The sequence below is a fragment of the Stigmatopora nigra genome, chromosome 6 (genome assembly GCF_051989575.1).
Source record: "Stigmatopora nigra isolate UIUO_SnigA chromosome 6, RoL_Snig_1.1, whole genome shotgun sequence".
Taxonomy (NCBI): domain Eukaryota; kingdom Metazoa; phylum Chordata; class Actinopteri; order Syngnathiformes; family Syngnathidae; genus Stigmatopora; species Stigmatopora nigra.
Genome location: NC_135513.1, coordinates 62,499 through 89,197, shown reverse-complemented (window position 1 = coordinate 89,197; position 26,699 = coordinate 62,499). Strand labels below are relative to the sequence as shown.

At 63.6% G+C, this 26,699-nt stretch overlaps 2 pseudogenes; both read left to right on the top strand.

Annotated features, from left to right (window-relative positions):
- The window catches only part of LOC144197727 (titin-like), a 165,541-nt pseudogene that overhangs the window by 121,249 nt on the left and 17,593 nt on the right, over nucleotides 1–26,699 (top strand).
- Nucleotides 23,477–23,595, top strand: LOC144198780 (5S ribosomal RNA; annotated as a pseudogene).

Genomic DNA, 26,699 nt, shown 5'->3' with positions numbered 1-26,699 from the left:
AATGCCCAATGGAAAAATGTCCGCGCCGTCGCTAATCTTCCACTCCTCCCGGCGGCAGATGTTCCCGGTCCGCCCGTCAACCCCAGGGTGACGGACACCGGCCAGACCACGGCCACTCTCAATTGGGGAAAACCACTGGACAACGGCGGGCTCCACGTCACCGGCTACGTGATCGAGCACCGCAAAGAAGGCGCGGAGGAATGGATCAAGGACACGGCGCCCTCGTCCCCCCTGAGAATCACCGAGTTCGTGGTGCCCGGACTGGAAAACGCCGGCAGATACCACTTCCGGATTAGGGCCGTCAACCCCAAGGGTACGGCCCCAGCGGCCCAAACGGCAGAACTGGTGGAGGTGGCGGAGCGCGCCGCCCAGCCGGACCTGGAATTGGACGCCGAGCTGAGGCGCACCCTGGTGGTCAGGGCCGGATGCCCCGTGCGCCTCTTTGTGCCCATCGGGGGACGTCCCGCGCCCACCGTGGCCTGGAGCAAGGAGGGCGCCACCGTGCCCCGCGCCGTCATCGACAGCACCGAGTCCTACACCATGCTGCTGATTCCCGAGAGCGTCCGGACGGACGCCGGCAGATACCAGCTGACCCTGGAGAACTCGGCGGGGAAGAAGAGCGGCGATATTCACGTCCGAGTGCTGGATTCGCCCGGGCCGCCGCTCAACCTCAAAGCGGCGGGCGTGGACAAGGAATCCATCGTCCTGGAGTGGGAGATGCCGCTGGTGGACGGCGGCACCAAGGTCACCAATTACATTATCGAGAAGAGGGAGTCCACACGCAAGGCCTTCGCCACCGTGGTGACCCACTGCCCCACCACCCGGGTCAGGATGGGCGATCTGGGCGAGGGCTGCGAGCACTACTTCCGCGTCTACGGCAAGAACGAGTACGGTGTGGGCGAAGGCGCCGAGACCCCCGACCCCATCCGCGCCTCGCAGGCGCCGGGCCCCCCGGCGAGCATCGTGCCCGTGGACATGACCAAGAACTCGGTCAGCCTGGCCTGGACCAAACCCAAGCACGACGGAGGCAGCCGGCTGACGGCCTACGTCCTGGAAGCCCAGAAGAGGGGCACCGATCAGTAGGCCCACGTCAGCAGCCTGAGAGGCATGGACTTTACCGTCAAGAACCTCAACGAGAAGGAGGAATACACCTTCCGCGTGATGGCCGTCAACTACTCGGGCAGGAGCGCCCCCCGCCAGAGCAAGCCCATGCTCGTCCGGGATTCCTCCTCCCCGCCCGACCTGGACCTGCGCGCCCTCTGCCAGGCCACCGTGGTGGCTCGGGCCGGAGAGGACATCAGGGTGGAGATTCCCGTGGCCGGACGCCCCAGGCCGGCCGTCAGCTGGCAGAAGGACGGCGGCGCCCTGAAGCTGACCCAGAGGACCAACGTGGAGCGCACCCCGGCCACCGTGGTCCTCAGCGTCAAGGAATGCACCAGGGCCGACAGCGGCACCTACGCCGTGACGGCCAAGAACCTGGCGGGTACCGTCAGCGACAACGTGTGGATCAGAGTGCACGACGTCCCGGGCCCCCCCAAGGGACCCGTGCTCATCACGGAAATCTCCCGCACCTACTGCGTCTTCGCCTGGGACGCGCCGGAAAACGACGGCGGCGTCCCCATCAACAACTACGTGCTGGAGATCCGAGACACCGCCACGCAGACTTGGAGCGAGCTGACCTCCGCCGCCATCCGCACCACCTTCAAGGCCACCCGCCTGACCACGGGCTCGGAGTACCAGTTCCGGGTCAGGGCCAAAAACCGCTACGGCGTGGGCCCGGCCATAACCTCCGAGTCGGTGGTGGCCGCCTACCCCTTCAAAGTTCCGGGACCGCCCGGCACGCCCCGAGTGGTGGCCTTCACCAAGGACTCCATAACCGTCGGCTGGAACGAGCCCGTGTCCGACGGCGGGGACCAAGTGGCCGGCTACCACGTGGAGAGGAAGGAGCGGAGCAGCATCACGTGGCAGAGAATCAGCCTGGGTCTGGTCAAAGGGAACCTCCTCAAGTCCAGCGGCCTGGAGGACGGCGCCGCCTACGAGTTCCGCGTCATGGCGGAGAACAAGGCCGGCATCGGCAAGGCCAGCAAGGCCTCGGAGCCCATCGTGGCCCTGGACCCGGTGGACCCCCCGGGCGCGCCCGTGCCCACCTCGGTCACCGACAACGCCGTCACCGTGGCCTGGACCAAGCCCGAGTACGACGGCGGATTCAAGATCACCGGCTACACGGTGGAGAGGCGAGAACTGCCCGCCGGTCGCTGGACGAAGGCCAACTTCACCAACGTCACGGAGAGCGCCTTCACCGTCAGCGGACTGACCCGCGACGCCCTCTACCAGTTCCGCGTGACGGCGAGGAACTCTGCCGGAGCCGTGAGCACCCCGTCGGAGCCCTCGGAGCCCGTGGCCTGCAAGGACGACGTGGTGGAGCCGCGCATCATGGTGGACGCCGTCTTCAAGGACGTGCTCCTGGTCAAGGCCGGGGAGTCCTTCAAGCTGGACGCCGACGTAGCCGGGCGACCCGCCCCCCGCCTGACTTGGACCAAGAACCAAAAGGAAGTGGAGAACACCTTCAAGCTGGACGTCAAGCACGGCGAGCTGACCTCCACGCTGACCAACAAGGACTCTGTCCGGGCCGACGGAGGAGGATTCCTCTTGACGGCCGCCAACGCCGGCGGCTTCTGCAAGCACGTCTTCAGGGTCAAAGTACTGGACAGGCCCGGCCCGCCGCTGGGACCCCTGGCCGTCGGCCGGGTCACGGCCGACGACTGCCTGCTGACGTGGGCCCCGCCCGCCGACGACGGCGGTTCCCAGATCGAAGGCTACGCGGTGGAGAAGCGGGAATCCGGCAGACTGCTGTGGAGCGAGGCGGCCTCCCACCTGCGGGACACCCAGCTCAAAGTGGGCAAGCTCCTCAAGGGAAACGAGTACATCTTCAGAGTGAGGGCGCTCAACAAATACGGCAGCGGCGAGCCCCTGGACTCGGAGCCCGTTCTGGCCGACGACCCGTACCGGGTCCCCGACGCGCCCCGGAACCCGCTGGTGGCCGCCACCGCCGAGGATTCCATGCTGGTGAGCTGGCAGGCGCCCGAGAGCGACGGCGGGGCGCCCGTCGACAACTATCACGTGGAGAGGAAAGACCGGCAGGGCCTGCGCTGGGTCAAGTGCAACAAGAGGAAGGTGAAAGACCTGCAGTTCAAGGCCACGGGCCTGGTGGCCGGACACGAATACGAATTCCGGATCAGTGCGGAGAACGCCGCCGGCGTGGGCCCGTCCAGCCCCTCCAGCCCTCTGTACAAGGCCAGCGACGCCCTGTACAAACCGGGGCCCCCCTGCAACCCCAGAGTTCTGGACACCACCAGCTCGTCCATCACCGTGGCCTGGAACAAGCCCGCCTACGACGGCGGCTCCGACATCACCGGTTACGTGGTGGAGCGCTGCGTCCCCGCCGCCGGCAAAGAGGAGGAGGAGGAGGCGGAGGATTGGCGAATCGCCACGCCCAAGGAGGGACTACTGCCCACCTCCTTCACCCTGATCAATCTGACGGAGGACGCCGAGTACAAGATCAACATCTCGGCCGTCAACGGCGAGGGGATGGGCCAGGCGGCCGGCGTGCCCGGCCGGCCCAGGGCCGAGGACCGACTCCTCCCGCCGGAGCTTGACTTGGACGCCGAGCTCCCGTCAGATCGGCGTCCCCGTCATCGTGAAGGAGCTGGTGACGGCGCCGGTCGTCAAGACGCCCTTCCACACCTTCAGCGTGTTGGCGGGCCAAGACCTGACCCTCTGGTGCTCTCCTGGCACCGTGGCGGCCAACCGCTCAAGAGGACCACCCGCGTCAACTTTGCCGCCTCGGAAACCCTGCTGACCCTCGCCATCAAGGAGGCCCGCGGGGAGGATTTCGGAGAGTACCGGGTGGCCCTGGTCAACACGGCGGGCCGGGCCACCGCGCAGGTCGCCGTGGTGGTGCTGGACAAGCCCGGTCGGCCGCTGGGTCCCATCCGGGTGGAGGAGGTCACCTCGTACAGCGTGACCATCTCCTGGGGACCGCCGGAGTACGACGGCGGTTGCACCATCAACAACTACATCGCGGAGAAGAGAGACACCTCCACCACCAATTGGACCCTGGTGTCCGCCAACCTGGCCAGGTGCAAAGTGAAAGCCTGTCGCCTGAAAGCCGCCGCCGAATACCAGTTCCGGATCACGGCGGAAAACCGCTACGGCAAAGGTCCGGCCCTCCAGTCCGAGTGCCTCGTGGCCCAGTACCCGTACAAAGTCCCGGGCCCCCCGGGAACTCCCAGCGTGGCCTCCTCCACCAAAGACAGCATGGTGGTGACCTGGAACGAACCGGTCAGCGACGGAGGCAGCGCCGTTTTGGGCTACCATCTGGAGCGCAAGGAGAGAACCAGCATCCTCTGGGTCAAACTCAACAAATTGCTTATCAAGGAGCAAAGCTCGAAGATCTCCGGCCTGGAGGCGGGAATGGAATACGAGTTCAGAGTCTACGCCGAGAACATAGTGGGCGTGGGCAAAGTCAGCAAAGTCTCCGAGGGCCAGGTGGCCAGAGACCCCTGCGACCCCCCGGGCGCGCCCGAGTCCACCGAGATCACCGGCCATTCGGTCCGCATCGCCTGGACCAAGCCCGAGTACGACGGCGGCGCCAAGATCACCGGCTACACGGTGGAAAAGAAGGAGCTTCCCGAAGGACGCTGGTCCAAAGCCAACTTCACCAACGTCACGGAGACGGAGTACGCCGCCACGGGACTGCTTCCGGACGGCCGCTACGAGTTCCGAGTCATCGCCAGAAACGCCGCCGGGGTCTCCAGTCTCCCCTCCTACAGCAGCGGCCCCATCACCGCCAGAGATGACATCCGGCCCCCCCGCGTCAGCATGGACCCCCAGTACACTCAGACCCTGGTGGTGAAGGCGGGGGAGAGCTTCAAGATCGACGCCGACGTTCACGGAAAGCCCCCCCCCTTCATCGCCTGGCTGAAGGACCGGCAGGAAGTGGCCGACACCCCGCGCCGAGAGATCAGGAACACGCTCACCCGCGCCTGCCTGGCCGTCAAAGAAGCCCGACTCCACGACGGAGGCCTCTATACTCTCTTGCTGAAAAACCCGGGGGGTGAAAAGGCCACCCCGGTCAAGGTGGTGGTCCTGGACAGACCGGGACAGGCGCAGGGCCCCCTGGCCGTGACGGACATCCTCAAGGACCGTTGCCGCCTCACGTGGCGGGAGCCGCTCCAGGACGGCGGCAGCAAGATTAGCCACTACGTGGTGGAGAGGAGAGAGAGCAGCCGGCTGGTCTGGACGGTGGTGGAGTCCGACGTGGCCGACACCTGGTTGGACGTTGCCAAGCTCCTGGAGGGCAACGAGTACGTCTTCCGAGTGCACGCCGTCAACGAGTTCGGCGCCGGCGCGCCGCTCCTGTCCGAGCCGGCCACCATCAGAGACCCCAACACGGTCCCCGGATCGCCCAGAGCTTTGGAGGTCTCGGAGGTGAAGAAGGATTCCGTGCTCCTGACCTGGGAGGCCCCTACTGACCACGGAGGCACTCCCATCACCACCTACGTCATCGAAAAGCACGACAAAGAGGGCGTGCGTTGGACCAGATGCAACAGGGGCCCCGTCCCGCATTTGTCTTTCAAGATCACGGGACTCCTGGAAAGTCACAGTTACGAGTTCAGGGTGGCCGCCGAGAATGCCGTCGGCGTGGGCCGGCCCAGTTCCGCCACCGTCTACCACCGAGCCCTGGACCCCGTCTTCAGGCCCGCCGCAGAATCCCAGAGTGACCGACACCACCAAATCTTCCGTCTTCCTGTCGTGGGGCAAGCCCCTCTGCGACGGCGGCTCGGAGATCCAGGGATACGTGGTGGAACGCCGCGCCGCCACCGGCGGGGCGCAGACGGAAGCCACCGAGGCGTCGGCCCCCGAGGAGGACTGGGTCATGTGCACGCCGGCCACCGGTGTCAAGAAGACGAATTTTGAGGTGGCCCAGCTGACGGAGAATCAGGCTTACCACTTCAGAGTGTGCGCCAGCAACAAGGTCGGACTCGGCGAGGCCGCCCAGGTGACCGGGGTGGTGGTGGCCCAAGAGAGGGAGGAGCAACCCGACCTGGACATCGATCCGGAACTACGGAAGACCGTGAGCGTCCGGGCCAGACTCACGCTCCGACTTTTCATCCCCGTCCGGGGAAGACCGGCCCCCGCCGTCCGGTGGGACAAGGACGAGGCGCCGCTGAAGGACGGGGCTCAAGTGGAAGTGACCGGCAGCTACACGGCGTTGACCTTCGACCACGCGAGCAGGACGGACAGCGGCAAATACACGGTCACGGCGGTCAACGCCAGCGGAAGCAAGTCGGCCGGCGTGGCGGTGCGGGTACTGGATACGCCCGGCGCACCCGTCAACTTGAGCGTGAAGGAAATCACCAGCCAGTCGGTGACGCTGGCCTGGGACGCGCCTCTCTTGGACGGCGGCTCCAAGGTCAAGAACTACATTGTGGAAAAGAGGGAGAGCACGCGCAAAACCTACGCCGCCGTGGACACCAATTGCCACGCGCTCTGCTGCAAGATCGAGCCGCTGCAGGAGGGCTGCTGTTACTACTTCCGCGTCCTGGCGGAGAACGCCCACGGCGTGGGCCCGCCCGCCGCCACCCTGGACCCGCTCAAGGTCTCGGAGGTGCCTCAGGCCCCCAGGAGCCTGAGCGTGACGGACCAGACCGACACTAGCGTGTCTCTGGCCTGGGAACGTCCCGAATACGATGGCGGCAGCCGGGTGGCCCAGTACCTGTTGGAGGTTCAGCTCAAGGGTCAGGAGCAGTGGTCCGGCGTCAACACCTACAAGGGCACGGCCGCCACCGTTTCCAATTTCAACCCGGGAGAGGAGTACCTCTTCCGAGTCACGGCCATCAACGACAAGGGCAAGAGCCAGCCCCGGGTCCTGTCCGGCCACATCGCCGCCAAGAACTTGGTGTTCCAGCCCGACTTGCGACCGGCTTTCAGCAGCTACAGCGTCCACGTGGGCAAAGACCTCCGGGTCCGAGTACCCGTCTTCGGGCGGCCCAAGCCCACCGTGGCGTGGACCAAGAATGGCGCGCCCCTCAAGTTCACCACCAGAGTCAACATTCACAACGAGCAGAGCCACACCAGTCTGAGCATCAAGGAGGCGGCGGCCGACGACGGAGGCATGTACGGCATCCGGGCCACCAATCCGGCCGGCGAGAAGGAGGCCACGCTGGAAATCGTGGTACTGGACAAACCCGGCCCGCCCACCGGCCCCGTCAAGTTCGACGAGATCACCACGCAGAGCGTGACGCTGTCCTGGGCTCCGCCCCAGCGCGACGGCGGTTGCCAGATTTCCAACTACATCGTGCAGAAGAGAGAGACCGTCGGCACCACTTGGGAAAACGTCAACGCCAACTACGCCAGGACCACCATCAAGGTGCCCAGGCTGAAGGCCGGAGCCGAGTACCAGTTCAGGATCGTGGCGCAGAACCGCCACGGCAAGAGTCACGGCTTGGACTCGCCCGCCGTGGTGGCTCGGTACCCCTACAGGGAACCCGGGCCGCCGGGCACGCCCTTCGTCACTTCGCTCTCCAGAGACCACCAGGTGGTGGAGTGGCACGAGCCCATCTCGGACGGGGGCACTCCCGTCCTGGGCTACCACCTGGAGAGGAAGGATCAACAAGACGCTCATCCGCCAGACGGACTACAAGAGCCACCCTCTGGAGGAAGGCGTGGAGTACGAATACCGGGTCTACGCCGAAAACATTGTCGGCGTGGGACGCTGCAGCAAGCTCTCGGAGGGCCGCGTGGCCAGGGACCCCTGCGACCCCCCCGGCATCCCCCGGGCCGTCCACGTGACCAAAGACGCCATCGTCATCCGCTGGACCAAGCCCGAGTACGACGGCGGCAGCAACGTCACCGGCTACCTGGTGGAAAGGTGCGACCTGCCCGAGGGCCGTTGGGTGAGGGCCAACTTCACCAACGTGATGGAGATCCAATTCACCGCCACGGGCCTCAGCGAGAACTCCCAGTACGACTTCAGGGTGGCGGCCAAGAACGCCGCCGGCACCGTCAGCAAGCCGTCGTACAACAGCGGGCCGATCACGGCCGGCGACGGCACCGAGGCGCCCACATTCTCCGTGGACCCCGCCTTCGCCAAGGCCGTGGTCCTGAACGCCGGCGAGACCTTCAAGCTGGACGCCGACGTGGGTGGCAAGCCCCCGCCGGCCATGCGCTGGTTCAGGGGCGAAGTGCCGCTGGAAAATACCCTCAGGCTGGACATCAAGAACATGGAGAGTCGCGCCCTGATCCTGGTCAAAGACGCGGCCAGGGAGGACAGCGGCACCTACACGCTCCAGTTGACCAACCAGGCCGGCAGCCAAAGCGCGCACTTCCAAGTCTCCGTCTTGGACCGGCCCGGTCCTTGCCGGGGACCCCTTCACGTGGCCGGCGTGGCCGAGGATCGCTGCTCGCTGGCTTGGCGTCCGCCTTCCTCCGACGGGAGTTGTCCCGTCACCCATTACGTCATCGAGAGGAGAGAGACCAGCCGTCTGGCCTGGACGGTGGTTTCTCCCGCCTGCACGGCCACCTGCTACAAGGTCACCAACCTGCTGGAGGGCAACGAATACATTTTCCGCGTGACGGCAGTCAACCGGCACGGCGCCGGCGGCCCCCTGGAGTCCGAGCCCGTGCTCTGGAAGACTCCCTTCGTACTCCCCGGTCCGCCTCACGGGACGTGGCCGACATCACTCGCGACGGCATGACCGTCAGGTGGAGCCCCCCGGAATCCGACGACGGCAGCCAGATCTCAAACTACGTGGTGGAGAAGAAGGACAGGGCGGGCGTCAAGTGGACCAGGTGCAACCGCCAGAAGGTCACGGACCTCTCCTTCAGAGCCACCGGCCTGAGCGCCGGCCACGACTACGAGTTCCGGGTGAGCGCCGAGAACGCGGTGGGCTCGGGAGAGCCGTCCCTGCCGACCTCCTACTACAAGGCGGCCGATCCCAAGTAGAGGCCGGGCTCCCCCGCCTACGTGAGTGTGGTGGACTCCACGGCCAGCTCCATCACCGTCTCCTAGGGCAAGCCGCCGTCGGACGGGGGCAGCCCCGTCCAGGGCTACCTGGTGGAGGTCTGCAAGGCGGAGACGGAGCAATGGACCATGGTCACCCCCCCCGACCGGCCTGCGTCTCAACAAATACCAGATCCCCCGGCTGAAAGAGGGCCAGGAATATCGAATTCAAGTGTGCGCCCTCAACAAGGTCGGCGTGGGCGAGCCGGCCGTCCTCCCGGGAACCGCCAGAGCGGAAGAGAGGCTGGAGGCGCCTCAGATCCACCTGGACTCCGAGCTGCGCAAGGGAATATCCGTGAAGGCCGGCGGCTCGTTCAGGATACACGTTCCCTTCAGGGGCAGGCCCGCCCCCGAGGTGAAGTGGTCCAAGGACCAGGGCACCCCCACCGAAAAGGCGGTGGTGGAAAAGGGCCCCACCTTCACCCAGCTCTCCGTGGACTCCTGCGACCGGTGCGATTCGGGGAAGTACACGCTCACCCTCAGCAACGGCAGCGGCTCGGCCACCGAAGCGGTGGCCGTCAAAGTCCTGGACACGCCGGGGGCCCCGCTCAACCTGGCGGTGAAAGACGTGAGGAAGGACTCGGTCACCCTCGTCTGGGAGGCGCCGCCCAACGACGGGGGTTCCAAAGTCAAGAGCTACGTGGTGGACAAGCGGGAATCCACCCGCAAGGCCTACGCCAACGTCTCGGCCAAGTGCGCAAAGACCACCTTCAAGGTAGAGAACCTGACGGAAGGCGCCTCCTACTACTTCAGGGTCATGGCCGAAAACGAGTACGGCGTGGGCCAGGCGGCGGAGACCAAGACGATTGAGCACCGATTGAGCAACCTGCTGGCGGGCAACGAGTACCTGCTGCGAGTCAGAGCCGTCAACAAGTACGGCACGGGCGACTACCTGGCGGGCGAGCCCTTCGTGGCCCGCAGCCCGTACAAGCCCCCGGGCCCCCCCTGGCACGCCGGAGGCCGGCCAGATCACCAAGGATTCCATGCTGCTTTCGTGGGCCGTCCCGGAACAGACCGGCGGGGCCGACATCCTGGGCTACCACCTGGAGAAACGCGACCGAGACGGCGTGCGCTGGACCAAGTGCAACAGACAAAAACTGACCCAAACGCTCTTCACGGCCACGGGACTGAGCGCCCGTCACTTTTACGAGTTCCGGGTGGCGGCCGAGAACCGGGCCGGGGTGGGAGAGCCCAGCGAGCCGTCGCTCTTCTACAGAGCCTGCTACGCCACCCAGCCCCCCGGACCCCCTCGCCACCCCAAAGTGACGGACTACTCCAAGTCGTCCGTCTCGCTCTCCTGGTCCAAACCCGACTCTGACGGCGGGGCCTACGTCAAGGGCTACGTGGTGGAGATGCGCCAGTACGTGCCCCCGCCGGAGTCGCCGGAGGAGGAGGTGGAAGTGGCCCCGGCGGTGGACGCGCCGGCCCAAAAGGAGTGGCGCGTGTGCACGCCGCCCTGCGGCATCCAGGCCACCCGGCTGACCGTGGCCGACGTCACGGAGGGAGAAGAATACCAGTTCCGCGTGTGCGCCCTCAACTCCGAGGGCGTGGGCGAGGCCGCCCACGTCCACGGCACGGTGGTGGCCGTGGACAGGCTGGAGGCGCCGGAGATGGAGCTGGACGCCGACCTGCGGAAGGTGGTGTCGGTGCGCGCCGGAGGCACCCTGCGCCTGTTCGTGGCCATCAGGGACAGGCCCCAGCCCGCCGTCAAGTGGCAGAAAGTGGACGGCGCTCTCGCCCAGCGCGCTCTGATCGACTCCACCGGCTCCTACACCATGCTGGTGGTGGACAACGTCAACCGCTGGGACAGCGGCAAGTACTCGCTGTCCCTGGAGAACGCTGGCGGGTCCAAGTCCGCCGTGGTGGCCGTGAGAGTCTTGGACACGCCCGGCGCACCCCAGAACCTGGCCGTGAAGGAGTTGACCAAGGATTCCCTGACCTGGGACGCCCCGGCGGCCGACGGCGGCTCCAAAATCACCAACTACGTGGTGGAGAAGCGGGAGTCGATCCGCAAGGCCTACACCACCGTGGCCAGCAACTGCACGGCCAACGGCTTCAAGATCCAAGAGCTGCCCGAGGGGGGCGTCTTCTACTTCCGCGTCTGCGCCGTCAACCAGTACGGCCAGGGTCCCTCGGCCGAGACCGAGGAGGTCAAGGTGTCCCAGGTGCCCCTCCCGCCCGCCAACGTCGCCCTCAGCGACGTGACCAAGAGCAGCGTGTCGCTCTCGTGGGACAAGTGCGCCCACGACGGCGGCAGTAAAGTCATCTGCTACTACGTGGAATTCAAGCCCAAGGGCGGCGACAAGTGGGGCACGGCCTGCACGGTCAAGGCCACGGAGGCCACCGTTCCCAACCTCACCGCCGAGCAGAGCTACCTCTTCAGGGTGCTGGCCATCAACGAGAAGGGAAAGAGTCAACCCGGGGAGCTGGGCTTGCCCGTCCTGGTCAGGGAAGCGGCCATCCCGCCCTCCGTCTCTCCGCCCTTCACCGCTTACAGCGTGAAGGCCGGAGACGACTTGACCGTGGAGGTTCCCTTCGGCGGCAGACCCAAGCCCGCCGTCTCGTGGAAGAGGGACGGCCTCCCCGTCAAGCAGACCACCTCGCTGACGGTGGTGAACGGGGCCTCCTCCTCCAAGATCGTCCTGACCAAGGCCGGCCGGGAGCACGTGGGCGAGTACCAGATCACCGTGGCCAACGGCGCGGGAACGGCCACCTCCCACCTGCAGCTGGTCGTCCTGGACAAGCCCAGCCCGCCCACCGGCGTCAGGGTGGACGCTGTGACCTCCGACAGCATCTCGCTCTCCTGGTCTCCGCCGGAATACGACGGCGGCTGCTGCGTGAGCAACTACGTGGTGCAGAAGCGAGATACCAACACGCAAGACTGGCAGATGGCGGCGGGCGACGTGGCCCGGACGGCCTACAAGGCCGTGCGCCTGGTGCACGGCGCGGAGTACCAGTTCCGCATCTACGCGGTCAACCGCTACGGCAAGAGCGCGCACGTGGACTCCCCCGCCATTACCGCTCGCTACCACTTCAAGCAACCCGGACCGCCTTCCACGCCCGCCGTGAAGCTGGCCACCAAGTCTCACATGCTGGTCACCTGGAACGAACCCGTCTACGACGGCGGCAGTCCCGTCCTGGGCTACCACCTGGAGCGCAAGGAGCGCGCCAGCATCCTCTGGACCAAGATGAACAGGGGAATGATCCGGGACTCGGAATACAAGGTGGGCGGGGTGGAGGAGGGCGCCGTCTACGAGTACCGCGTCTACGCCCAAAACATTGCCGGCATCGGCAAGGTCAGCAAGGCCTCGGAGCCCGTGGCGGCGCGGGACCCCTGCGATCCCCCCGGCGCCCCCGTGGTCACCTCCGTGGGCAAAAGCTCCGTCTCCCTGTCTTGGGACAAGCCCCAGTACGACGGCGGCGCCAAGGTGTCCGGTTACGTGGTGGAGAGCAGGGAGCTCCCGGAGGGCCGCTGGACCAGGTGCAACTTCACCAACGTGCCCGAGACGCACTATCGGGTGACGGGCCTGACGGAGAACGCCCAGTACCACTTCCGCGTGGTGGCCAAGTACGCGGCCGGCCTGCTGAGCCCGCCCTCCGACCACACGGGACCCGTGGCCGTCAAGGACGACGTGGAGCTGCCCCGCATCGTGATGGACGTCAAGTACCGGGAGACCGTGTCGGTCAAGGCCGGCGAGACCCTGAAGATTCGGGCCGACGTGGCCGGTCGCCCCGCCCCCGTGCTGGCCTGGTGCAAGGACGGCGGCGAACTGCTTCCCCGAGCCAGAATCCAGATCCTTTCCACCGACACGGCCACCTCGGTGACGGTGAAGGACTGCGTCCGGGGAGATTCGGGCCGCTACGTCCTCACGCTGCAGAACATCGCCGGCAAGGTCAGCACGCCCATCCATTGCGTGGTCCTGGACAAACCGGGGCCCCCCGCCGGGCCGCTGCAGGTGACGGATCTGACGGCCCAGGGATGCACGCTGTCCTGGGGTCCGCCCCAAGAAGCCGGCGGCGCCGACATCACGCGCTACGTGCTGGAGAAGCACGAGACCAGCCGCCTGGCCTGGACGTTAATGAAGGACGACGTGACCAAAACCTATCACGCCGTGACGGGACTGCTCAAGGGCAACGAGTACGTCTTCAGGGTCTCGGCCGTCAACAAACACGGGATCGGCGAGACCTTGGAGAGCCACGCCGTCAAGGTGGCCGATCCGTACTCCCCGGCCGGCGCGCCGCTCGACGTCGACGTCACCGACGTCGCCGGAGATTCCATGAGGCTGGTGTGGCGCCCGACCGGCCAGCGACGGCGGCAGCCCCGTCGCCGGCTACGTGGTGGAGCGCCGGGAGAAGACGGCCATGCGCTGGATCCGCGTCAACCGGGATCTCATCGCCGTCTGCCACGCCTCGGTCACCAAGCTGCGCCGGGGTTGCGAGTACGATTTCAGGGTCTACGCCGAGAACGCCGCCGGTCTGAGCCCGCCCAGCGAACTGTCCGCCTCCTTCCGAGCCCTGGCCCCCTTGACGGGTCCCGCCGCACCCTCCAAGCCCAAAATTGTTCACTCTACCCGGGACAGCGTGTCCATCGTTTGGAAAGCGCCCGCCGACAGTGGCGGCGCCCCCGTCCTGGGATACGCCGTGGAATACAGGGACTACGTAGGCAAGCTGGCCAAAGAGGGGGAAGGATATGAAGAGGAGGAAGAGGAGGAGGAAGAGCCGCAGAGATGGCTGGAAGCCATGGCGCTCACCAAGAGCTTGGAGATGACAGTCACCGGCCTAAAAAACGCCGCCCAATATGAATTCTGCGTCAAAGCCATCAACAAAATGGGAAGCAGCGTGCGCAGCCGGCGCTCGGACGCCGCCGCCGCCACCGAGAGGACGGCGCCGCCCACGTTCGACGTCGACGTGGAGACGCGCAAGGTCCTGGTGGTGAAGCGCGGCCTGGCCTTCACCCTCAAGGTTCCCTTCAAGGGTCAACCCGTTCCCTCGGCCGTATGGTCCAAGGAGGGCACCGAACTGAAGGCCAGGGGAACCGCGGAGGCCAGCGACTCCGACGCTTCGCTGACCATCGAAAACTCGGGCAGGAACGACTCCGGAGAGTACCGCCTGACCATCGCCTCCGACTTGGGAGAGGCCACGATACCGCTGAGCGTCAAGGTGCTGGACTCCCCGGGCCCCCCGCTCAACGTCAAGGTTTCGGCGGTCACTCGGGACTCGGCCGCTCTCACGTGGGAAGCCCCCGACAACGACGGCGGCGACGCCGTCAAGGCCTACCACGTGGAGAAGCGCGAGGCCAGCAAGAAGGCCTGGGTTTCCGTGACCACCAACTGCCACGCCCCGGCCTGCAAAGTAGAGGACCTGCTGGAAGGGGCCGTCTATTACTTCAGAGTAATGGGGGAGAATGAGTATGGAGTGGGCGTACCTCAGGAAGTGAAGGCCGGCACCAAGATCACAGGTAAGCTCCCGTCCGAGGCCCCAATCCGGCCAAATCCGGCCAAATCCGGCCAAATCCGGCCAAATCCGGCCAAATCCGGCCAAATCCGGCCCACTCACTCCTCAATTGTCTTTGCAGAGGTGCCCAGTCCGCCCGCCAAATTGGGAGTGGCCGACGTCACCAGGGACAGCGTGACCATCGCCTGGACGCGGCCAGAGTACGACGGCGGCAGCCGAGTCAAGGCCTACCTGCTGGACGCCCTGGAGAAGGGCCAGACCAAATGGGTCAAGTGCGCCACGGTGAAGACCACCAGCCACTCCGTCAAAAGCCTGCGGGAAGGCGCCGAGTACTTCTTCAGAGTGCGAGCCGAGAACCACGCCGGTCTGAGCGAGGCCAAAGAGATGATTGCACCCGTCCTCGTCAAAGAAATTCTGGGTAATTCCCCGGCCCGCCGTCTCCGCGGCCGAGTTCATCCGTCCGATCAAATGTCACCGCCAGAGTCTTCTCTTTGACCCCGCTACGGGGCTTGTTCTACCCGGCCCCGCTGAGCCGACTTTTGCTTGAATTTTGACAGAGGCTCCAGAGTTCGACCTGAAGAACTACCCCAAAAATACCGTCTACGTGAGAGCCGGATCCGACCTGACCTTTGACATCCCGCTGAGCGGCAAGCCGATGCCAAAAGTCAGCGTGTCCAAGAACAACGTGCCGGTCAAGGGATCCAAGAGACTCTCCGCCCGGGTCACCCCCGACAGCCTGAGCGTCAGCCTGGAGCAAAGCGTCGCCGGCGATGCCGGGAAGTACCAACTGAGTGCCAGCAATGCGGGCGGCGCCAGCCAGATCTCGGTGAACGTGGTGGTGCTGGATAGGCCCGGACCACCCCTGGGGCCCGTGGAGATCCTGGAGGTGGGAGAGACTACGGCGCACCTGAAATGGACTCCTCCGGAGTACGACGGCGGAAGTCCCGTCACCAACTACGTGCTCCTGAAACGGGAAACCAGCACCCCCACCTGGACAGAGGTGTCGGCCAACGTGGCGCGGAGCCAGATCAGAGCCACCAAGCTGACCAGGGGAGAGGAGTATCAGTTCCGAGTCAGGGCCCAGAACCGTTACGGTCTCAGCGAGCACCTCGACAGCAAGCCGGTGACGATCCGGCTTCCTTTCGGTGAGTCGCCGGGCGGATTTTGTTTTCTCCGACCCCCCCTCACGCACCCTTCCCAAAGCCACCGCCAACTGACTTGTGGCTCTGCGCTTTGAATTCCAGTGGCTCCGGGGCCTCCGTCCACCCCCTGGGTTAGTTTTGTCTGTCGAGACAACCTGACCGTCTGCTGGAACGAACCGGTCAACGACGGCGGCAACGCCGTGACGGGCTACCACCTTCACATGAAGGAAAGGAGCAGCATCCTCTGGCAGAAGATCAACAAAAGCGCCATAGCGGGGAACCAGATGCGGGTCAGCAACATCTGCCCGGGTCTCATCTACGAGTTCAAGGTCACGCCGGGGTGGGCAAAATGAGCAAGACCTCGGAAGAGGTTCTGGCTATCGACGCGTGCGGTGAGTAGCCCTTCTTCTCTGTCACCTATTCGCCGGCCAAGTGGCGGCGAGGCGACGTGGTGCCACGTCCTAACCCTAATTGAAAAGCAAGTATAATGATTATCTTTGTACTGGCTCTTGACTAATTCCTTTCAGTTCACAAAGATAATCATTTTACCTGCTTTTTAATATTAAACACATTATCAATAAGCAGCCATTCTAAAAATGAGTTCATTCTTTGACTTTTAGCTTTTTGTGATGCATTACTGGTCCCCGCTTGACTTTTTTTCTTCTCCTTGGATTTCTTCTGTTCTGAATGCCCTTGTTATTCCTCAATGAATGTTAACTGTAAGGGGCCGCCTGTGGCCCGCGGGCCGAGGTCGGAACCCCCCCGCACAAACACGACCGGGGGCGGGGCCAGCGCGTCGGTGGCGCGACGTCCGCTCGGCCAGCTAACCGGCCTAACCTAATGGCGACGCGCCGTTGTGTCCGCCACAGAGCCCCCCGCAAATGTCCGCGTCAGCGAAGTCACCAAGAACTCGGTGCGCCTGACCTGGCAGAGGCCGCCGTACGACGGCGGCAGTCAGATCAGCGGCTACAGCGTGGAGAGGAGGGATGCGGCTAGCGGAAGGTGGGTGAAGGCCAACTTCACCAACATCCCGGAGATGGGCTTCACGGCGTCCGGACTGACTCAGGACGAGACCTACGAGTTCAGGGTGTACGCCAAAAACGCCGTGGGCTCCGTCAGCAACCCTTCTCTGATCGCCGGCCCGGTCACTTGCGTGGACGCCTGCGGTGAGTGCTCCTTCCGTCCCTCTACGGCTCTCGTGGGTTTCGTCACCGGGCAGGGCCGTCATCCGCCCGCTCTGTCGCGCAGGCGCTCCGGCCATCGACCTGCCTCCCGAGTACCTGGACGTGGTTCGCTACAGAGCCGGAACCTCGGTTAAGATCCGAGTGGGAATCCTCGCCGTGCCACTGCCCGGCATCGAGTGGCTGAAGAACGGAAGGGAGCTGGTGGCCTCTTCGTCCTTGTGCGTGGAGAGCACAACGGACTCCTCGGCCATTTTGATCAAGGACGCCACGCGCCAACACACCGGCTCTTATGAGATCAAAATCAAGAACACACTGGGCTCAGCTAGCGCCACCATCGCCATGGAGATCCTGGGTAGGTGCATTATTTTTCTTCTTTTGCGGTCGCCTCTGAATAGTTGTTTTGGTTTTTAAGGCCAAGTCCACTTGACTCTTTCTCAGACAAACCCGGACCGCCGAGCGGAAGCATCAGCTTCAACCTCGTCACGGCAGACCGGATCGCCTTCCGCTGGGAGCCCGTGTGCGAGGCCGACCTGGGAGGCTCCCAGGTGACGCACTACATCGTGGAGAGGCGCGAAACCAGCAGAGTGGTCTGGGCGACCGTCTCGGAGGATCACCGGCAGACGTACATCTCGGTGGGCAAACTGGTGCGGGGAAACGAATACGTCTTCCGCGTCATGGCCGTCAACAAGTACGACGTGGGAGCCCCGCTGGAGTCGGAGCCCGTGGTGGCAAAGAATGCTTTCGGTAAGCCCGGGGAGCACCCCGGCCTTTCCGCCCGGAGCCTTTCCGCCCGTCGGGTGCCTTCGGGCAACCTTCTCACCTCTGGTTTCTGCCCGTCTCCCTCCGCCAGTCACCCCGGGGCAGCCGCACACTCCCGAAGTCAGCCTCATTACCAAGACCACCATGGTGGTGGAGTGGGAAAGTCCGGGCGTAGACGGCGGTAGCGCGGTGACCGGCTACTACCTGGAGCGGCGTGACAAGAAAAGTCTGCGCTGGTTCCGCGTTTACAAGGAGCCCATTCCCGACAACAAAAAGACCGTCTACCACCTCACCCAAGGGAACCGGTACCAGTACCGCGTCTGCGCCATCAACAGGGCCGGAGAAGGCCCCTTCTCGGAAGAATCCGACTTTTACGAGGCCGCCGATCCCATCGATGAGTCGTCCGGGTCACCGCTTTGGGGAAGGCGCCACCGAGTCGGGCGCCCTCGCCGACGACTTCTCTCGGTTTTTCCAGAATGCCCCGACGAGCCTCGCAAGCTGAAGGTGCTGGATTCCACCAAGACCTCCATCACTTTGGCCTGGTCCCAGCCCGAATGGGACGGGGGCAGCCAAGTGACCGGCTACGTGGTGGAGAAGCTGGTGGAAGGAGAGGAGGACTGGGCCACGCTCACATCCAAAGGAGAGGTCAAGACCACCGAGTACACCGTCCACGACTTGAAGCCGGACGTCAACTACTTCTTCCGAGTTTCTGCCGCCAACTGCGCGGGCCGCGGGGAAGCCCTGCAGATGAGCGAGCCCGTCCAGGCTAAAGATATCCTGGGTAGGTGTGACTCCACGCTTCACCCTTTCTTCTGGAAGGGAAAACCGGACGTGGCAAATTGACCGGCTGTCTTCCTTCCACAGAGGAAGCTCAGATCGACTCCGACGTGGCCACGAGGACCCACTACATCGTGAAGGCCGGCAAGGACGTGGAGCTCTCGGTTCCGCTGAAGGGACGACCTTCGCCCTCCGCTTCCTGGAGCAAAGGAGACTCGCGCATCGACGACGACCCCTCCTACGAATTCCACCACTCGGACACGGCCACCGTCCTGGTTTTGCGGCGGGTCACCAAGCTGGACACCGGCAAATATAGCGTCAAGATCCAGAACGGCGTGGGGGAGCCCAAGACCCTGAGCTTGTGGGTGAAGGTCCAGGACACCTCAGTGCAGGAACCTGAGGCTGAAAGACGTGACCCGCGGAAGAGTCACCCTGTGCTGGGAGAGCCCCTCGCTGGACGGGGGCGCCGAAATCACCAACTACATCGTAGAAAAGAGGGACTCCTCCAAGAGATACTACTCGGCGGTGAACGGCAAATGCACGGAGACCAGCTGCGGCGTGGAGGACCTCTCGGAGAAGACGTCCTACTTCTTCCGCGTCCTGGCCGAGAACGAGAACGGCGTGGGCGAAGCCTGCGAGACTCCGGAGCCGGTGAAGGCCACGGAATGCCCCGGCCCCGTCAGACAAGTCTCCGTGAGGGACTCCTCCAAGACCTGGGTCACCCTGCAGTGGCTGAAGCCCGACCACGACGGCGGCAGCATCATCTCCGACTACGTGGTGGAGAGGAAAGCCGCCGCCGGCGAGGACTGGTCGCTGGGAGAGACCAGTCGCCACTGCCACTTTGAGGTCCCCAAACTCAAGGAGCACTCGGAGGTGTTCTTCAGAGTGGCCGCTCGAAACGAGAAGGGTCAGGGCGACTATGTGAAGACAGGGCCCGTCAAGGTGGCGGACTACGTCATCACCCCCGAGGCCAGCCTGGCCGAGTACCCGGACGGGAGGATCTGCGTCCGCCTGGGACACAACGTCCACCTGGAGCTGCCGTACCGGGGCAAACCAAAGCCCTCGCTGTCGTGGCTGAAGGACAACCTTCCCCTGAAGGAGAGCGAGCGGGTCCGCTTCAAGAAGACCGACGACAAAGCCACCCTCACCATAAAGCGGGTGAAGAAAGAGAACGAGGGCAAGTACACCCTGACGCTGGACAACGTGATCAGCAGAAAGTCCTTCCACGTCCACGTCCTGACCCTGGGTCCCCCGTCCAAGCCCCTCGGGCCCCTCCGCCTGGACGAGGTCAGGGCGGAGAGCGTGCTGATCTCCTGGGACCAGCCCAACGACGACGGCGGCGGAGACATCGCTTGCTACACGGTGGAGAAGCGGGACGCCTCTCGCCCCGACTGGAAGATGGCCTGCTCGGCCGTGCGGGACACGCAATTCAGAGTGCCCAACCTGATCAAGGGGCTCCAGTATCAGTTCCGAGTGTGCGCGGAAAACCGATACGGCGCCAGCGAAGCCTTGCTCTCTCAGCTGGTCCTGGCCAAGCACCAGTTCAGGCCCCCGGGCCCGCCCGGCAAGCCCCTGGCCTACAACGTCACCAACGACGGCATGACCGTCCGCTGGGAGAGGCCCAGCTACGACGGCGGCACGCCCGTCCAGGGCTTCCACCTGGAGAAGAGGGAAAAGAACAGCATCCTGTGACAGAAGGTCAACGCGGCGCCCATCAAGGACAACGACTACAGGGTCCCGGATCTCATCGAAGGCCTGGAGTACTCCTTCCGGGTCTGCGCGCAGAACGACGCCGGCTGCGGCCGGGCCGGCGACGCCAGCGAGCCCGTCATGGCCGTCAGTCCCGTCGGTGAGTTTGGACCGCGGCCGCGCGCCCGTCCAGTGGCGCGTCGTTACTCCGGAAAAAATGCCTTTTGTCAGCCCCCGGAAAAAAAACAAAAATAATGATTCGAGGCCCGCGCTGTGTTTGTCAGATCCTCCCGGCCAGCCGGACTACACTGACGTGACGGCTAACTCCATCACCCTCAAGTGGGAGGCGCCCAAACGTGACGGGGGGAGCAAGGTCACCGCCTACACCAGGGGTGGCCAACCAGTCAGAGACCAAGAGCCACATTTTTTACCGTGTTACCGCAAAGAGCCACATTTTTTACTGTGTTACCGCAAAGAGCCACATCACACAGATTTATTGTAAATGTCACACACCAGCATAGTAATGACATAAATTGACTCCTACAGTACTAACAGCACAGGCCAGTCATTATCAACAATGAACATTGTGTGTGCACTGTCTCACACAGACAAACTCTCAGTTCAACCAAGTCCACAAACAAAAATATAATAATTTACAATAGCGTTTTTCTTTTTCTATGCATGTTACTTAGTGGGACTTCTGTCATAAAATCAGCGCCTATTTTTGCGCAACATTCGCTCCTTGTGAGCTGTCATTTATTATGAATGGCTTTTAACTAGCGAAAAGCCATTCATAATAAATGACAGCTCACAAGTCCCACTAAGTAACATGCATAGAAAAAGAAAAACGCTATTGTAAATTATTATATTTTTGTTTGTGGACTTGGTTGAACTGAGAGTTTGTCTGTGTGAGACAGTGCACACACAATGTTCATGCGAGGCAGACCAAGGCGAGAGTGCTCAGCCGGGAGCAGCCAATAGGAGAGCGAGGTGTACACCCACGTGGTGGGCGAACTAGCGCGCCCACCACGTGGGTGTACACCTCGCTCTCCTATTGGCTGCTCCCGGCTGAGCACTCTCGCCTTGGTCTGCCTCGCGGGGGTGTGGCTTTTTCAGCCGACGCTCGATCTTTGGGATACTTTTTGTGTGCGCGACGCCGTTCATTGTCGCTTCTGGTTCACGGGAGCTCTCCCACTCTGTTAAAAACGTTTACTCAAATGACCTTGCTCCTACTGAGAAACTTTGAGGTGTTTTCATCCCAAGCACATGCGCATTGGACGAAAATACCGTATTGAACTCAAGCGAAGCGCACACGCAAAAAAAAAATAAAACACAAATACAAACTTTGATATGGACGTAAGAGCCGCATGAAACCGGGCAAAGAGCCGCATGCGGCTCGCGAGCCGCGGGTTGGCCACCCCTGGCCTACACCGTGGAGAAACGCCAGGGCGAGGGTCGCTGGTTCAAGGCCAACTTGAGTGACGTCCACGACTGCCAGCACACGGTGACCGGCCTGACGCTCAACGAGCGCTATGAGTTCAGGGTCGTGGCCAGAAACGCCATGGGGGTGGTCAGCCCCCCGTCCAACTCGTCCGGTTTGATCGTGGTCCGAAGCGAGAACGGTAAGTGGCACGCAGAAGCCGGCTAAAAGACTGATAATGATCAAACCGTCACGGCCTCATCCCCCCCCCCCCCCCCCGACCAGCTGCGCCTCACATCGAGTTTGGCCCAGAATATTTTGAGGGTTTGACGGTGACGGCGGGCGACAACATCAGGGTGAAGGTGGCCATCGGCGGACGGCCCGTTCCCAAGGTGGTCTGGTACCGAGACGGCGTGGAAATCACCAAGAAGATGATGGACATCATCACCGTGGCCGGGCACAGCACTCTTTTCATCAGAGACGCCGACCGCACTCACCGCGGCCTCTACACCGTGGAGGCCACCAACGGCTCCGGCAGCAAAAAGGAGGATCTCCTCATTAAAGTGCAAGGTACGAGGGAGCGGGCTCGGGGACGCTCTCCTTCTCCCCGCCCTCTTTTCGCCCCACTAACCCCGAACCGGATTGTGCGACGCAGACACGCCAGGAGAACCGGTGGGACCCATCGCCTTCAGCGACATCTCCGAGGGCAGGTGCCGTCTGTCGTGGAATCCGCCGGAGAACGACGGCTGCTCGGAAATTTCCCATTACGTGATCGAGAAGCGCGAAACCTCCAAGATCTCCTGGGCGCTGGTGTCCGACAGCTGTCGCGAGTGCAGCTTCACCGCCACCAAACTCATGAAGATCAACGAGTACCAGTTCAGAGTGTCAGCCGTCAACAAGTTTGGGCTGGGCAGACCTTTGGAATCCTGCCCCGTGGTCGCACAGCTGCAATACAGTAAGTCGCGTCGCCCCACCGACACGGACATTTGAATTGAGTTGCGTTGAATTGAATGGAGCGAGCGGCGTCCAGTCCGATGCTTTTGTCATCACCGTACATGTCTAATGAGATTTCAGACCTTCACCACAAAGTCTTGACTTGTCTCCCTTCGTTGGCTATCCCTCCTCAGCCACCCCTGATTCTCCGGGCACTCCCGACGCCACCGGGGTGACGGGAGAAAGCATCGCTTTGGCCTGGACTCCTCCCACGTCCGACGGAGGAAGCCCCATCCGCCACTACATTGTGGAAAAACGAGAGAAGAAGACCGTCCGCTTCTACAAGGTGCTCTCTAGGAAACCCATCACGGAATGTGCCCACACGGTGCTTCACCTGGCCGAGAATACCGAGTACGAGTTCCGGGTCACGGCGGTCAACGACGCCGGCGTGGGAGGGCCCAGCAACGTCTCCCTGCCCATCAAAGCCGTGGAGCCCAAAGACATCCCGTGCGCTCCGTCCGTGGTCTGCGTGTCGGACTCCACCTACTCCTCCATCAGTCTGGAATGGAGCAGACCCGCCGACGACGGCGGCTCCGACATCCTGGGCTACGCCATTGACGTGCAGGAGGGCCCGGAAGCCGACTGGACCAGAGCCAACCCCGAGCTGGTCCCGGACACCAAGTATACGGCCACCGGGCTACGTGGCGGGGTGGACTACAAGTTCCGCGTGGCGGCCGTGAATCAAGTGGGGAGGGGCGAGGACGCCGTCACCCCGGAACCGGCCCGGGCCGTCGAGAGACTGGCGCCGCCCCAGGTGGATATTGACGCCAGCTTCAAGCAGACGCATATTGTCAAGGCCGGCGGCGCCGTCAAGCTAAGCCTCCACTTCAGGGGCAAGCCCGTCCCCCTCGCCACTTGCCAGAAAGAGGAAGGGGAACTGGGCGTCGCGGCGGAGGTCACCAGTGGCGAGGGAAGCAGTACTCTCCATCTGGAAAAGTGTACCAGAAATGATTCGGGCAAATACACCGTCAACCTGGAGAACAGCAGCGGCGCCGCTCACGGCCATACCACCCTGAAAAGGCCCGATCTCGTCCGATCTCGGAAGCCAAGCATGGTTCGGCCTGTTTAGTACCTGATTGGGAGACCGCTTGGGAATACCAGGTGCTGTGAGCATCATACCCCGCATCTTTGGGAGACAAAGTTGGAAACCTTCACGTGGTGTCTCCTGAGAGGCCGCTCGCTGCGGCCTGCGAATTCCAACAAATACCACTCAGAGCTGCCAACAAGGACCGTGGCACCCTACGTTTTTCATCCAGCCGGAGACATTTGACTGCCCCTCACCTCCGACTACCCCCCGGATGAAATAATCCGCGTTCCAGTGGCAGCTCTAGCGCTATCTGAGGGCAATCCTCAGGCGCTTGTAGTGCAAAAACAAAACAAACAAATAGCAGCGGCGGCCAGGCCATGACTTTCACCGTCAAAGTCCTGGACACCCCCGGCCCTCCTCGGGCTCAGGCCTTCCGAGAGGTCTCCAGGGGTTCGGTCACCCTGGCTTGGGAGCCTCCGCTCAACGACGGCGGCGCCCGCGTCCACCACTATATCGTGGAGAGACGGGAGGCCACCCGCCGCACTTGGCAGCAGTCGGGGGGCAAGTGCGCCCAGAATGTCCTGAAGATCCAGGACCTCCTGGAGGGCGTGCCCTACTTCTTCCGGGTCTCGGCGGAGAACCAGCACGGCGTGGGCGAGGCGCTGGAGATCACCGATCCCGTGGTGGCCACGGCCGAGCCGGCGCCACCAAAGAGGTTGGACGTGGTGGACACCACAGACAGCTCGTTGTCGCTGAGCTGGCCCAAGCCGGAGCACGACGGCGGAAGCCGCATCCAGTTCTACGTGGTGGAGGCCCGGCCCCGGGGGACGGACAAGTGGGTCCCGGTCGGCAACACCAAGAACCTCTCCTACGTCATGGACAAGCTCAACAAGGGCGACGAGTATCACGTCCGCGTGAGGGGAAAGAACCAGTCGGGCCTGAGCGGACCCAGGGAGACGCCGGCCCCGGTGACGGTCAAGGAGCCTCACGTCCCGCCGGCGGCCGACCTCAGCGAGATCACCAACCAGCTGATCACCTGCAGATCCGGCAGCACCTTCACCATCCGAGTGCCCATTTCCGGCAGACCCGCTCCCAAGGCGGCCTGGCGGCTGGAGGAGATGAGGCTGAAGAACACGGACCGAGTCTCCATCGGGGTGACCAAAGACTGGGCCAGCATATCCGTCAAGGAGGCCATGAGGGGCGACGGTGGCAAATATCACCTGACCCTGGAGAACGTGGCCGGAAGCCAGACCTTCACCATCGACGTGAACGTCATGGGCAAACCCGCCGCGCCGTCGGGCCCCGTCGCCGTCTCGGCCATCACTTCGGAATCCTGCGTGGTCAGCTGGGAGGCGCCGGAAGATGACGGCGGTACGGACGTCACCAACTACATAGTGGAGAAGCGAGAATCGGGTTCCACCGCCTGGCAGCTGATCAACTCCAGCGTGAAGCGGACGTCTCTGGACATCGCCCATCTCACCGAGTACATGCAGTACACCTTCAGAGTCTCTGCCGAGAACAGATTTGGCGTCAGCAAGCCCGCCGAGTCCGAGACCATCGTGGCCGAGCACCCGTTCGGTGAGTAGAGCCCAGCCGAGCGATCATTCTTCCGCGGCAGAAGCCCCGCCCGGTGGTAACGTGCCGTCTGGACTCTTTGCAGCGCCGCCCGGGCCCCCGACCAGGCCGACCGTGTCCAATGTTTCCGCCAACGCCGTGACCTTGAAGTGGGAGGAGCCCTATCACGACGGCGGCAGCAGAGTCACCAGCTACTGGATTGAGAAGAAAGAGAGAAACAATATTCTCTGGGTGAGGCAGAACAAGATCCCATGCTTTGAGTGCTTCTACCGGGCGGAGGAACTGGTAGACGGTCTGGAGTACCAGTTCCGAGTCTACGCCATGAACGGCGCTGGTCTGAGTAAAGCCAGCGAAGCCTCCAAAGGAGCGGTCACCCAAAATCCAGTCGGTGAGTATCGCCGCCGGCACGTGACCTTACCGGAGCGGGGCTCCGCCGGGCCCGCCGGCTGACGCCGGCCCCACCGGCTGACGCCGGCCAAACTGCTCTCTTCCCAGATCCCCCGAGTAAGCCGGAGGTGACAAAAGTCACCAGGACCACGGTGTCGCTCAAATGGCCGGCTCCACTCAATGACGGCGGCAGTCCCATCGTGGGCTACGTTATCGAACGGAAGCCGTATACCCCCACGGGCGAGGGCCGCTGGCTCAAGTGTAACTACACAAATGTGACCGACACCTTCTACACCGTGACCGCTCTGGGAGAGGGAGAAGCGTACGAGTTCAGAGTCATCGCCAAGAACTCCAACCAGGTCTTCAGCAGCCCGTCCCAGTCCACGGGCTCGGTGCAGTGCATGACCGACTTTGGTGAGCCATCCTTTCCAGCAGAGTCGCCCATCGCCGGGTACACTCTATCTAACCCGCGTCGACGGTTCGGCCCCGATTATCCCGACAGAACCCCCGAAGGCTCAGCTGGACGGAAAACTCCTCTCTGAAGTGGTTCTGGTCAGAGCGGGATCCGATCTGGTCCTGGACGCCGCGGTGGGCGGCAGACCCGAGCCCAAGGCTTCCTGGTCCAAGGGCAACAGGGAGCTGGACCTGTGCGAGAAGTACCACTTGCATTACACGCCCCAGCGGGCCACGGCCGTGGTCAAGTTCTGCGACAGGGACGACAGCGGCAAGTATATTCTCACCGTGAGGAATGCCAGCGGGACCAAGACTGCCGAGGTCAACGTCAAGGTGCTAGGTGAGCGGGGGCCCCCCTCGCCACTCCTCGTCCAATTCCCGCCGGGGCCGCCAGGTGACCGGCGGCGCCGCCGCGTCCCTTCTTTGCAGACACTCCGGGGGTATGCCAAGGCGGCATCCAGATCGGCGGGCTGACCGCGGAGTCGTGCACCCTGAGCTGGAAGCCTCCCCTGGAAGACGGGGGCGACGAGGTCTCTCACTACCTGGTGGAGAGGAGAGACACCAACAGACCTGGGTCTTCATGAATGCCGAGTGCAAGGAGCTGACCTGCGCCATCAGAGGCCTGTTCAAGAACACCGAATACTTGTTCAGAGTGCGTGGGATCAACAAGTACGGCGCCGGAGTCCCGCTTGTCTCGGAGCCCGTGCTGGCCATAAACACCTTCAGTGAGTTCCCCCGTCCGTCCCAGCTCCGTCATACGCTCCGGGGGCGAGCG